Source organism: Lathyrus oleraceus, chromosome 7 (assembly GCF_024323335.1).
Source record: "Lathyrus oleraceus cultivar Zhongwan6 chromosome 7, CAAS_Psat_ZW6_1.0, whole genome shotgun sequence".
In the NCBI taxonomy this organism is placed as follows: Eukaryota; Viridiplantae; Streptophyta; class Magnoliopsida; order Fabales; family Fabaceae; genus Lathyrus; species Lathyrus oleraceus.
The window spans coordinates 444,758,635-444,769,486 of record NC_066585.1 but is presented as its reverse complement, the minus strand read 5'-3'; the positions used below and the strand labels follow the sequence as shown (position 1 = coordinate 444,769,486).

Below are 10,852 nucleotides of genomic sequence, written 5' to 3'. Positions count from 1 at the left end.
ATGTTTGGAATAATTGAATTGATTTCTATCCGCTGCGTATTATGCAGATACTTTATATTTTGAATTGAATCAATGAGCAGGACAGGACACTTTGATGATTATTGTGTGATGTTTGTGTGACACCCTTCGGGGCATAATTACTCTGATTAATATGTTATTATTTTTTTATTTAAATAATTTGGGGTATTTTAGAAGGGTGTTACATTAGTGGTATCAGAGCATAGTCGGTCGAGTCGAGTCGTAATTATTCTGTTTCCCCTGTACGGTATAGGTGTTGTGTAACCTATCAGTACTCATGGTTTTAGTTTGTTTGGGTTTTCAGAATAGAGATGGCTGGAAGAGGTAGAGATGATGCTGCAATTGCTGAGGCTCTGGGTATGCTAGCTGGAGTACTTGGAGGAAATCCGAATGTTGTGGGAATGGGAGCTGCTCGTCAACTGAGTGAGTTCCAGAAGAACAATCCTCCAATGTTCAAGGGAGCATACGATCCAGATGGCGCTCAGAAGTGGTTGAAGGAGATCGAGAGAATCTTCCGAGTAACTGAGTGTGCCGAGAACCAGAAGGTCAGGTTCGGTACGCATATGCTATCAGAAGAGGCTGATGATTGGTGGGTTGTTACCCGCACTGAGTTGGAAGCTGCTGGAGGTGCTGAGATCACTTGGGCTGTGTTCAGAGAGAGATTTCTGAGGAAGTACTTTCCAGAGGATGTCAGAGGGAATAAAGAAATAGAATTCTTGGAATTGAAGCAGGGTAACCGGTCTGTTACTGAGTATGCTGCTAAGTTCACAGAGCTGTCGAAGTATTATACTCCCTATGCTGAGGCTGCTGGGGAATTTTCCAAATGTGTGAAGTTTGAGAACGGGTTGCGTCCCGAGATCAAGCAGGCGATTGGATATCAAAGGATTAGAGTGTTTTCTGATCTGGTTGACTGTTGCAGGATTTTTGAACAGGATTCCAAGGCCAGAGCTGAGAGCTATCAGCAGAGAGTTGATAGGAAAGGTAAGAATCAGATTGATCGTGGAAAACCGTATGCAGCTGGCAAAAGTTTTCAGAGGCAGAGTGGGATGAAGAGGTCTAGTGGGGGAGACTCTAGTGCCCCTGTTAAGTGTTACAGATGTGGTCGGGCTGGACATCGTGTTCATGAGTGTACCAGTGCTGAGATGAAGTGTTTCAAGTGTGGCAGAGGTGGTCATTTGGCTGCAGAGTGTCGGTCGAAGACTGTGACTTGTTTCAATTGTGGAGAAGCGGGTCATATCAGCCCACAGTGTCCTAAGCCAAAGAAAGAGAATCAGTCGGGAGGCAAAGTTTTTGCTTTATCGGGGTCTGAGACTTCTGCAGATGATCGTTTGATCCGAGGTACGTGTTATATTAATGGCTTTCCTCTTGTAGCTATTATTGACACAGGTGCAACTCATTCTTTTATATCTGTGGATTGTGCTGTGAAACTTAAGTTAGAGATATCTGAGATGCATGGTAGTATGGTGATTGATACTCCTGCGAAGGGTTCAGTGACTACTACGTCAGTTTGTTTGAGTTGTCCTTTGAGTATTTTTGGTAGAGACTTTGGGATAGACCTTGTGTGTCTTCCGTTAGTGCAGATTAATGTTATCTTGGGTATGAATTGGTTGGTGTTTAACCGAGTCTATATCAACTGTTTCGATAAGACTGTGATCTTTCCTGAGGTGGAGGGAGAAAAGAGTTTGTTTCTATCAGCAAGGCAAGTGAATGAGGCAGTAGCAGATGGGGCAGAGTTGTTTATGCTGTTAGCGACTTTGGAGGCTAAAGATAAACTGGTGATTTGCGATCTAGCCGTGGTATGTGATTTTCCTGATGTGTTTCCTGAAGAAGTGGATGAATTACCGCCAGAGCGTGAAGTTGAGTTCTCGATTGATTTGGTACCTGGTACTAGGCCGATATCGATGGCTCCGTACCGTATGTCTGCTGTTGAGTTGACTGAATTGAAGAGTCAGCTGGAAGATTTGTTGGATAAGAAATTTATTCGTCCGAGTGTGTCACCTTGGGGTGCACCAGTGTTGTTGGTTAAGAAGAAAGAAGGTACTATGAGGTTGTGTGTGGATTACAGGCAACTGAATAAAGTGACGATCAAGAATCGGTATCCTTTGCCGAGGATTGATGACTTGATGGATCAGTTGGTTGGTGCGAATGTGTTCAGCAAAATAGATTTGAGATCTGGGTATCATCAGATACGTGTGAAAACTGAGGATATTCAGAAGACTGCTTTCAGAACAAGGTATGGACATTATGAGTATTCTGTGATGCCTTTTGGTGTGACTAATGCGCCTGGAGTATTTATGGAGTATATGAATAGGATTTTCCATCCGTACCTAGACCAGTTTGTGGTAGTGTTTATTGATGACATTTTGGTGTATTCGAAATCTGAAGAAGAGCATGCTGAGCATTTGAGAGTGGTTTTAGAAGTTCTCCGAGAAAAGAAGTTATTTGCTAAACTCTCTAAATGTGAATTTTGGTTAGAAGAGGTGAGTTTTCTTGGTCATGTGATTTCAAGAGGTGGTGTTGCTGTAGATCCTTCTAAGATGGAAGCGGTGTCTAAGTGGGAAGCTCCGAAGTCTGTTGCTGAGATTCGAAGTTTTCTTGGTTTGGCTGGTTATTATAGGAAGTTCATTGAGGGATTTTCTAAGTTGGCGTTACCGTTGACGACGTTGACTAGAAAGGGGCAAGCGTTTGTTTGGGATTCGAAATGTGAAGAAGGTTTCCAAGAGTTAAAGAGAAGGTTGACTACTGCTCCTATCCTGATATTACCGAGTTCATCGGAACTATTCGAGGTTTACTGTGATGCTTCATTGTTGGGTTTGGGTGGTGTGTTGATGCAGAATAAGCAGGTTATAGCTTATGCGTCGAGACAGCTGAGGGTTCATGAGAGGAACTATCCGACACACGATTTAGAGTTAGCAGCTGTGGTGTTTGTTCTGAAGTTGTGGAGGCATTATTTGTACGGATCAAGATTTGAGGTTTTCAGTGATCATAAAAGTTTGAAGTATTTGTTTGATCAGAAAGAGCTAAACATGAGACAGAGGAGATGGTTAGAATTTCTGAAGGATTATGATTTTGGTTTGAATTACCATCCGGGTAAAGCAAATGTAGTGGCTGACGCATTGAGTAGGAAATCATTGCATATGTCTATGTTAATGGTTAAAGAATTGGATTTAATTGAGCAGTTTAGAGATTTGAGTTTGGTGTGTGAAAGTACTCACAATAGTGTTAAATTGGGAATGTTGAAGTTGACGAGTAATATTTTGGATGAGATCAGAGAGGGTCAGAAATCCGATATGATTGTGGTTGATAAGTTGACTTTAGTGAATCAAGGTCAAGGTGGTGAATTCAGAGTTGATGAGAATGGTGTTTTGAGATTTGGTAATCGGGTGTGTATTCCGGATGTTACTGAGCTTAAGAAGAGTATTCTTGAAGAAGGACATCGTAGTGGTTTGAGTATTCATCCTGGAGCTACGAAGATGTATCATGATTTGAAAAAGTTATTTTGGTGGCCGGGAATGAAGAAAGAAATTGCGAGTTTTGTTTATTCTTGTTTGACTTGTCAGAAGTCAAAGATTGAGCATCAGAAGCCGTCTGGGCTAATGCAACCGTTGGCTATTCCAGAGTGGAAGTGGGATAGTATCAGTATGGATTTTGTTTCTGGTTTGCCGAGGACAAGTAAGAATTTTGAGGCTATATGGGTAATTGTTGATAGATTGACGAAGTCGGCTCATTTCATTCCGATCAGAATGGATTATCCGTTAGAGAGATTAGCCGAGTTGTATATTGAGAAGATTGTAAGTTTGCATGGTATTCCGTCGAGTATTGTTTCGGACAGAGATCCTAGATTTACATCGAAATTTTGGGAAGGTTTGCAGAAGGCTTTGGGAACTAAGCTGAGATTGAGTTCTGCATATCATCCGCAGACTGATGGTCAGACTGAGAGGACGATTCAGTCATTAGAGGATCTTTTGAGAGCTTGTGTTTTGGAAAAGGGAGGTGCTTGGGACTGTTATTTACCTTTGATTGAGTTTACCTACAACAATAGTTTTCATTCGAGTATTGGTATGGCACCGTTTGAGGCTTTGTATGGTAGGAGATGTCGGACACCGTTATGTTGGTATGAGTCCGGTGAGAGTGCTGTGGTTGGACCGGAGATTGTTCAACAGACTACAGAAAAGATTAAGATGATTCAGGAGAAGATGAGAATTGCTCAGAGTCGTCAGAAGAGTTATCATGATAAGAGGAGGAAGTCACTTGAGTTCCAAGAGGGAGATCATGTGTTTCTTCGTGTTACTCCGATAACTGGTGTTGGTCGAGCTTTGAAGTCGAAGAAGTTGACACCTCGTTTTATTGGTCCTTATCAGATTTTGGAGAGGATAGGAGAGGTAGCCTATCGTATCGCTTTACCGCCGTCGCTTGCGAATTTGCATGAGGTTTTTCATGTGTCTCAGTTGAGGAGGTACATTCATGATCCGTCACATGTAGTCCAAGTAGATGATGTACAGGTGAGAGATAACCTGACTGTTGAAACATCACCTATGAGGATTGAGGATCGAGAGTTGAAGCAGTTGCGAGGTAAAGAGATTGCCTTAGTGAAGGTAGCTTGGGGAGGACCAGCAGGTGGCAATGTGACTTGGGAACTTGAGAGTCAGATGAAGGAGTCTTATCCGGAGTTGTTCGCTTGAGGTATGTTTTCGAGGACGAAAACTCTTTTAGTGGGGGAGAGTTGTAACACCCCAATTAAAATAAGCTAATTATTTAATTTAAATTAATATTTTATTTATTAATTTAGTTGAATAATTAGAAGTTTGGATTAATAATATTATTATTTTGGAATAATAATTATTGGGATTATTATTATTGGATTATTATTTTTATTATTGGAATAAAAGTGGAAATCAGTAAAAAGGTCCCATTTGGTAAAAAGGTTATTGTTTTCACGTGAAAAGGAAAAAGAGACAGAACGTGGAAAAAGGGCAAAAAGAGAACCAGAGAACGAAGGTTGAAGGAAGGAGAAGCTTGGAGCTCAGAGGCTGCCGGATTAACTCAGGTAAGGGGGGTTTATCGTTGATTAACGGGTATTGTATGATAATATGTCATGGGTAGTGATAGACCTTTAATTTACCTTTGAATTGGATGATTATGATGAATTTGTGGAAATAATTGATGAACGAAATTGGGTGATAATCGAAAGAAATTCGTAGGAATTGTATGTGATAATGTTAGGAGTTGTGAAATCGAATAGGGAATGATTCGGGTGAGATGATATGAGTGATTTCTGTGTAAATGTGGACTGTGGAAGGTTAGATCGAATAGAACTCGTAGCAGGAAAAACCATAGCAGATCTGGAAATCTGGCTTCTGGTCATACGCGTATGGCACTAGGCAATACGCGTATGAGAATGGGCAGTACGCGTATGGATGAGGCCTTACGCGTATGGGAGAAAAAGATGACATTTTGAACGTAAATTGGTCTCTGGTGGTACGCGTAATGGGATTTTGTTACGCGTATCATACGCGTATGAGACAGGTGATACGCGTATGAGTTGGGCGAGGAAACGCGTAATACGCGTATGAGAGTGGGCATTACGCGTATGGAGTTGGCCAGGTTTGGGCAATACGCGTATGGCATGGGCAATACGCGTATGGGCAGGGTTGTGATTTCCTGTGCTGTTGTTGTGCAGTTTTTGACTGTTTAGGCTGAGTAGTGAGACTTAGCTGAGGTATGATGTAATAGGGATCATTTCCCGTTGTTTTGAGTAGTATAGGTATTAGTAGAGTGTGCTAATACTGTGTTTGATTTTATGGCATGTTGTGATATGCTTTTGTGATAAATGTATTGACAATATGTTGATGATAGGTGTTGATATGCATGATGCTGTGAATGTATCAGTTATGTATGCATTTGTGAATAGACTGTTTTGTGACTTAGAGTGTGAGCATATGTCTATTTTGAGTTGTTGTTGTTGTTGTATTGCTAGGTAATTAGCATGCATGATTAGCCTGTGGGGCTGTAGCTAATTCCCATGGTGAGGAATTAGTGAGTGAATTCTTGTGGAATTGTTGCTGATGTTGGCATACTAGATGAGTAGTGTGCATAGTCTAGCCTTTGGGGCTGTAGCTAATTCCCATGGTGAGGAATTAGTGAGTGAGTCATTAGATCTCAATGAGTGGGACTAGTGAGCTCAGTAGCCGTATCCAGAGGGATCGGTGAGCTTGGACTATATGTTCAAGAAGAGTCGGTACCGCATTTCATGGAGTCTCATTGCATAATGAATGCATGGCATAGCCTGTGGGGCTGTAGCTAATTCCCATTGTGAGGAATTAGTGAGTAAATCGTTGTGTTGTGTTGTTGGTGTTGAGCATGTTTTGAGAGTTTACATATGCTATTTGTTATTGTTGAGTATGAGGTTGCGTTGATACTGCCGTTATGGAGTGGGTAGTCTGGTTAGGGTGATTTGATGCGTTATTTACTTAACATTACATGTTGTTGTATAATGCTTGTTATATTGATTGAGGAACTCACCCTTACAACTATTTTTCAGGTAACGAGCAGTGAGTTGAGTAGAAGATAATGTTGGAGTCTAGTGTAGTCTCCTAGTGGGTCATGCTCTGGTAGATGTAACATCGGGATGGGATGTTTGAATATTTCATTGATTGGTTGTGAATCATTTTGCATGTAATATGTTACATGTTTGGAATAATTGAATTGATTTCTATCCGCTGCGTATTATGCAGATACTTTATATTTTGAATTGAATCAATGAGCAGGACAGGACACTTTGATGATTATTGTGTGATGTTTGTGTGACACCCTTCGGGGCATAATTACTCTGATTAATATGTTATTATTTTTTTATTTAAATAATTTGGGGTATTTTAGAAGGGTGTTACATACTCCTTCGAGGTTTCAGAGATTTAAGAAATGTATTGATCATGAAACAATTGGATATAAAGGTTATGTTGGGAGAGATTGTGAGACTCGGTGGAACTCAACATATCTAATGTTAAAGGGTGCATTAAAACATAATAAGACCTTTACAGAGTTAGAATTCAGAGATCGGAAATATTTTAATGAAATGAGTAAGGACAAAGGAGTGCCTAGACCGGAAGATTGGGAGCATGTTGAGTTAATCCTTCCATTTCTACAGATATTTCATGAAGCTACAGAGCGTATTTCAGGATCTTCTTATGTGACAAGCAACATGTATATGCTTGAGGTTTTTGGTGTTGGAAGAAGCATTCTGAACATGTGTAATTCGGAAGATCAAAAGGTAAGGTCAATGGCTATAAAGATGAAGGCAAAGTACAATAAATATTGGGGAAAACCTGACCACCTTAACATGTTGTTATTGATTGCAATGGTATTAGACCCTAGATGTAAATTGAAGCTTGTGGTATGGATGGCAGCTAGGATTTATGATACTAGTGATGCAGAATATTTGAAAATCAAGTTGGGTTCATATTTGAAGTCTATTTTTGATGAATACTCTGGCAGGGCAGTGTCTCGTCTAGGTAGTTCAGTTAATCTATCAGGTGGTTTTAATGCAGTTAATGATCCGTACCATTGTGCTGAATTCTACCAATCAGATGAGTGCAGCACATCAGAGACAGAATTACAGAAGTATATTCAAGAAGAAGTAGAAAACCGTCCTCCAAATTTTAATGTGCTAGAGTGGTGGAAGGTGAATTCAAGCCGATATCCAATACTTGCAAGCATTGCAAGAGAGGTTTTAGCCATACCGATATCCAGTGTAGCCTCTGAATCAGCTTTCAGTACCGGAGGAAGAATCCTTGATGCATATCGTAGTTCTTTAACATCGGCTAGTGTGGAAGCACTTATGTGTACTGAAGATTGGCTCAAAGGAGTAGTTCCATCTTTTCTTAGTAGTGAGGATCTCGATAATATTGATCGAATTGAGGATGGTAAGATGTCAAAAGATATAAAAACTAGTGTCTTATTACTTTATTATTACATGTTAAATTTTCATTCTTTCTTTTGCAGAACTATATTCTGCGCCAGATGCCGGAAGTTGCTCATCCTTTGTGTCAGTTGTTGATGATTGAGGGTAAGATTTTTGATGATCACTGTTCACTACTCTTGCATTGCAATTATAATTTAGATTTATTGGCACTTGAAATACTCTCATAATCGTGCTGCTTCTTTTGAACTGAACCATTGTTCCCTCATCATGCTGGCATCAATTCTACAAAGGTTATGAATACCTGAAAAGATGTCCTCATTTTGAACTTTCTAGTTTTATGAATTTAACATTTATATTATGAACTGCTATTTTTTTCCTTTCTTCCTGTCACTATGATTTGTAAAAGAATTATTATTCATATTATACAACATATTGTCTGACGTGGACATCTTAATCAAACTGATTAATAACATCTGGTACACATTTACTGTTATATTATCTTCTATCTTACACTTTATCCTCTATTAGGTCCACAGGTTTGACTGAGAGATTTGAACTTTTCATTTGTGGTCGTGAACTAGGCAATGCATTCTCGGAATTGACCGATCCTATAGATCAGGTAAGCTTCCAAACTTCATAAACTCACAAAAATCATCACTCTAATGGAAATCCAGTAACAGAATCAACAGAAAATAAAGGTATTATTTGTGGATGATTACTTCAATGTTGTTGAAATATAATCACCAGTAACAGAAGCAACAGAAAATAATATGTTGACTATAGATGAGTCTAACTTATGAGGATATTGGTGCAGATCAATATTACTTTATGTTTCAGTTAGTGTATTTCTCATTTTGCACGGCTACTAAATGAATAAATCTGTTAGTGAGGTTTCGACTCTCTGTGGTGCGTTTGTTAGCTTATCATGGAGCTCGATTTGTTCTTTTGAATCAAAATGTGCAGGTTTGGTTAGTGTGAAGAGTTAGTTAGGAAATTGGTTTTTTCTATTAGATTGAAATGTTGAGAAGTTAGGTGGAATGGTTTCAAATGAAATTCACGCGAAATGTAAATTTAAATTCAATTTCTGCTTGTGAAATACAGTAGCTATTGATCTATTTTGAAATGAACTTGGACTTAAATTGTAATTTCGTTTTAGGTTAGTTTCGAAGTCAATTTGAGAATCAGTTGATAGTGGAATTTCAATTGATTTTAAAGTTAGTATTATTTTGCATATTCTGCAGAATGTTGTTAGCTTAGCAGGGCAATGTTTGTGTTAATTTTTTTCCTGACAAATTATTGGTCTCGTTCTGGTGTAGCAGTAGGGCATTATCCTCATGCTAACTTGTTTTCTTTTTTTTGCTTGGAATTGAATGATATCACATGGTGAAACTCATATTGCCGTGCATGGATGATTTTGCAGGTTGGAGATGGCTTGGATTGCCTTTGAAGAAGATGGCCATGGGAAATTGTGGTTGAAAATTGGATGTTAATGCTTATGAGCTTAGATTAAAAATTAGAACTTTTAGGTCACATGTTAGTTTAGGTTCATTTTTGGAATGTTCATTTGTAATGTGCAATGAGTTTATCATGGAAACTATGTATTAAGATGAACTTATGGTTCATGATTATGTATGTGGACCATTTTCTGATATGATATAAGTGTATAGCAGAAAAAGTTGTCGGTTGTGGCATTCGCTGATGAATATGAATTCAATTTTTTAAAAAACAAAAAAGAAACAGTTTTTAAAAAATCCAGATTTGAATTCAATATTTAAATTCAATTTTATTATAAAAACAAAAAAGAAACAGTTTTTTTAAATATATAAAAAAAACCAGTTTGGAATTTGGTGAAAAAATTAATCCAATTTTTTAAAAAATTGGTTTTAAACTGGTTTAAATAAATTAAACTGGTTTAAATAAATTAAACTGGTTTAAAATTATGAACCGGTTCTGAATTGGTTTTAAACCGAATTGAATTGATTAAACAGATTAACCACTTTTTGCTAAAGTGGTTTTTAAAAACTGCATTGAACCATTAATATGGTTCGGTTCAATTCAATTCATGAACCACGAACACCCCTAGTTGGAAGCACCTGTTGTTTCTGCATCATCTCAGTATCATTCACATTGCTTTGAAGTTTCATTCTTTTATACTCACGATGATTCAAATCAAGATTCGCCACTGATTCGCGAGACATATCTAATGACGGTATTGGAGGAGTATTATTAGCAAGTCCATGATGAATAAGATATCTCCTGCTCCTTTTCTTGGTATTATACGATCTTGGTACCCTTCAAAACCCTAGTCCGTGAATGTCTTTTTCGTTTAGCATCATGATTATTACGATAACTTGGAGAAGAAGATGAAAAGAAAGTGATCTGTATAGTTTTGTGAGCCTTATCATCATGTATCTGTCGTTTGTTGGAGCAATGACAAGTCTTGTGACCGCCGAGTGCTTGGCTTGTGGTGAATACTTTGTCACAAAACTCACATTTTTAAACATGTCGTCGCTTCTCATTATATTCAAAAGACCATTGTTGTTTATCCTTCTTGTTTTTTCCGAGTTTATGAAACGAAGGACGTGAACAAGATTTCACCATGACGATGCAATAGCATGAGGGTCTCGGAGAAACAAAAAAAGTGTTGTGTAAGTGGTGGAAAGTGAGTGAAATATTAAAGACTGAGATAGAAACAATATGTAAAGAAATCAGAAAGCCTCTCTTAGTTATAGGAATTTCTACTTTCTATTTTAATTCTACTAAAATCATTTTGAAATAAATCTTTATGTTTAACGAAATATAAAATAGAATCATTTATTAAATGTGTTTACAAATACAAGATCTAATTAAATCTCTTTAGTAAACCATTTTGAATATCGAAAACTAAGGTAGTTGATTACATATAGCAAACAC

The 10,852-nt window shown here is 38.2% G+C and overlaps 1 long non-coding RNA gene across 1 annotated transcript; it reads left to right on the top strand.

Annotated features, from left to right (window-relative positions):
- The first annotated feature begins 7,521 nt into the window (after positions 1 to 7,521).
- Positions 7,522 to 9,632, top strand: LOC127103648 (uncharacterized). The gene is made up of 4 exons (XR_007794786.1): positions 7,522 to 7,940; positions 8,020 to 8,083; positions 8,468 to 8,558; positions 9,360 to 9,632. It is a non-coding gene; the product is annotated as an uncharacterized LOC127103648 (long non-coding RNA).
- The last annotated feature ends 1,220 nt before the right edge of the window (positions 9,633 to 10,852 follow it).